This window comes from Cupressus sempervirens, chromosome 7 (assembly GCF_028749045.1).
Source record: "Cupressus sempervirens isolate cs-2001-9-10 chromosome 7, ASM2874904v1, whole genome shotgun sequence".
NCBI lineage: Eukaryota > Viridiplantae > Streptophyta > Pinopsida > Cupressales > Cupressaceae > Cupressus > Cupressus sempervirens.
The window spans coordinates 363,691,457-363,695,325 of record NC_143124.1 but is presented as its reverse complement, the minus strand read 5'-3'; positions in this window follow the sequence as shown (position 1 = coordinate 363,695,325).

The following is a 3,869-nucleotide window of genomic DNA, read 5'->3' as shown; positions in this document are numbered from 1 at the left end:
ATTATAATATATTTTTTGTCATTCAATTAAAAATAATATTACTTATATTATATAATAATTTAAGATTTATTATTATTATAAAAATATTTTTATTTTTTATTTATAATTACTTATTATATAATAGAACATATAATATAATTATAACCATATGATATATATGTAATAGAACATATATATCAATGATTATATAATATATTTATGAATAAAATTTAAATTTAAGGTTTGAGATTGGTTTTCGCTCTACTAGGGTTTCTTGCTTCATGCGATCTTTCAATTTTTTGTGTACGACTTTTCATCTAAACTTTCCCTCTATTAACTCCACCTATCACACCGCATTTACTGTGGGAGTTTTTTAGGCTAGGATATAATGGCTCCAGCTAGTGGTGAACCATTTGTTTCTGGTGTTCACATTGTTTCTCTGGTCTAAAATGGTGCCTCCTCCGAACAAATGTCCATGCAAGTTTGTCCCAAAGGTTTTTCACGAGCTAATCTTGACATTATCCTTCCTTTGCAAGAATTTGATGCTACATGTGATTGGTTAGAACAGCACACCTTGATAGGTTATTTTGTGGGTTGGACTCCCCCTAAAGCTATGCTCTGAGAATGGGTTAATAAGAGTTGGAATCCTCACGGAGTCTGCCTTGACATTGTGCAAAACCTTCCCAAAGGTTTTTTTTATTTCACTTCACTAACCCCTCGTAGGCAAACGCGATCTTTAACAACAAACTATGGTCTATTTGTTCTTCTTTTCTTTTTTTTCAAAAATGGTCATGAGACTTCACAGTCTCAGATGATAAAAAGCTTAGGGTTCTTGTATGGGTAGAGTTCCTAGATTTACCCCTACCTTGTTGGCCTTTCATTGATTCCATTGCCAAAGCCCTTGGCAAAGTTGTCACCAAAGAGCTTGAGAAATTATTCAATTCCCACCTGCAATGACATGTTTGTGTAGAGGTGGATCATTCCAAGGATCTCAAGAATTCTATGAAAATTCAAATTGGGACTACAACGTTCTCTTAAAAGGTTCTTTACTTAAACCTCCCAACACCTGTTATAGGTGTCAGTCTGTAGAACACAAGATCAAGGACTTCCCTCTGGCTATGCCTAGGGTCAAGCCCATGCCTAAAGAGGCACCTATCAAATAGGCCGAAGGGAAAAAGGAAGAATGGGCCACTATGGGCATAAGGGCAAGGCTCCCTCAAATCCCTTGCCTCCCAAGTAGTCATATGCTATAGTCACCATAGTTCTTCCTATCCCTATAGGAGCATTAGTTCCAACCACCGTAGGCATGCAAGTGGCAAACAAAGGAACAACTTCCAAAATTTCATAGGTTTTAGACCTTGTTGGCTCACAAGGGATCAAGGCAACCACTAGGGTTTCTACCTTGGCTAGGGTGTGAAATCCTCTTGTTGCCTCTACCATAGCACCACTAACGCTATAGTTTTCTCGTAGTCCTCTTGGACATGTAGAGATACAAAAGGTGAAGCATCAGGCTATAAGTCCAGAGGGTTTTTCGTCTAACTTCAACCATGATTCTACCTTCTTGCATTATAGCTACTCATCTCTTGAGAGCAAAGATGATATGGAAGAGTTCTCATGAACTTCCTTTCATGGAATATTCAAGGTCTCATAGACCTCCCCTGAAAGTACTATGTTCGGGATGTCTATCATAGACTTGGTAATTTAGATTTTCTCTCTCTACAAGAAGTTAAAATTTCTAGTTTCATGCTTTCTTTGGCATGCCACATAATTTGGTAGGATGGCATGATGTTTTCTTTCTAGCACGAAGCTGGCTGAGGTGGTGTAGTTACTCGCATGTCACCTTGCCTTCCTTCTATTGTTATTTCATACGGTTCTGACCCCACACATAGAATTATTTGGCTTTTATTTTTCATTAACAATCATTTTTTTGGAGTCATTAATGTTTATGCTTGTAATGATGCTATGGAAAGATCCTAAATGTGGTCTTGGTTGACTGACAACTTGGCTCCAGCTACTTGGGTTATGTGTGGAGACTTTAATATGGTTGAAGTGGCCTCTGACAAAGATGTCATTCTACCCTTTCCCTAGACAACTAGGGAAAGACAAGCCTAGTATTACATGCACAATAAATTGGGCCTTTTTTATCCCAATACCAACTGCCACCAGGATAGTGGGGTTTGGCACACTTGGTCCAACCTTTGAGCTGGCTTTGATTGCATATTAAAATGTCTTGATTATGCTATGATCACTACACAATATTTTTTCTATTTTTTTGAGGATCAAGATTTGCTTGTCATTCCCTTGCTAGATGTGATGTTATCTAACCACTCCCTCATATCTTTTGTCATTTCTTGGAAAACGGTTGTCCCTAAGGTGGCCTAGTCTCAGTTCTTCCTCAACACGTCTATTTTTTTGCATGCTTTCACCATCTCACACATCCAACGTGTCTAGAATTTAGAGCCATGTCTGTATTCCCTAAGAGGATGGATTCAATGGTGGAATGATGCCATTACCAGAATTGCTCAATTCTTGTGCATCTATGGGGGTCAGTTGGCTATATTCAAAAAACATTCTTATGAGGCTAACACCCTTGCCCTCAAAAAAGCATCTGAGACTCTCACCTTCAACCCCTTTGATGTGGATTTGCAAATTCAACTTGCCAAGCTTCGCCATCACAAGTAAATTGCTGACAACTATGCTACCCGAGGAGCCCAAATCAAGGCCCATCTTCACTAGTTGGAGGTTGGTGATAAGGCATCAAAGGAGTTCTTTTAGGATCTTTGAGCCTATCATACCAATGTTTGGATTAAAAAGATCAAACAAGAAATGGATGTTCTGTCCAGTCTTGTCAACATCTTGCAAGCATTCATTCATCACTATGAGAACATCTTTTCTTCGCAAGGAACTTTAGTTGCTCAGGAGTAAGCTCTCAAAATGTGTATCTCTGTTACTCCAAACTGCCTTGTAGTTGGGCAATGTGCTTTCTATGAGCAACTTCTTTCCCTCAGTGAACTCAAAGAGGTAGTTTACTCCATGGCAGATGACAAGTCCCCTGGGTGTGATGGATTTCCTTGTGAATTTTACAAACACCACTAGGAGAAAATAGGTCCTAATCTGTACAAAGTCTATCTTGAATCATATCATTCTAAAAGCTTAGGAGAAATTATAGATAAAGGGAATATCAAATTCATACCTAAAGCTAGTGATCTTGAGGACATATGCAATTGGAGGCTCATTACCCTTCTAAATGTGTCTTATAAGATCATTTCCAAGGCACTCTTTCTCAAAATCAGGCACATGTTGCCCTTAATTGTGTTGCTTGAGCAAACTGGCTTCATCAAGTCCAGATATATTCTTGACAACATCATTATTGTCTGGGAAGATATGGAATAGGCTCACAAGTCCAAGTAGTAGGCTATCTTTTAAAAGATAGATTTTGCTAAAGTCTATGATTGCATTGAATGGCCCTTTATCTTGGCTATGCTTTAGCCTCTGGGTTTCGGTTCCAATTTCCTTCAGTTTGTGGAGATGCTCTTTGGTGATGCTAATGCTTGCATTACCATCAATAATTTGCAATCTAAGGCTTTTGGACTTTTTTGTTCAATCAGGCAAGGTTTCCCTTTAGCTCCAGTGTTTTATGTCCTTGCTGCTAAAGGTTTTGGCCATTTGCTAGCTCATTATGTGCCTTCAGGGCTGGTTCATGGCATCTCCTCACCTGAATCTTCCTCCCAATTAGTCAATGGTCATTTTGCTAATGATTCCTTTCTTACTCTTCTTGAGGATGAAGAAAACATCCAAAATTCTTTAAATTGTTTGGACACGTTTTGTCAAGCCTCTGACTCTACCATTCAATGGCATAAAATGCTTTGCTACCATCAATCATTCTTGCT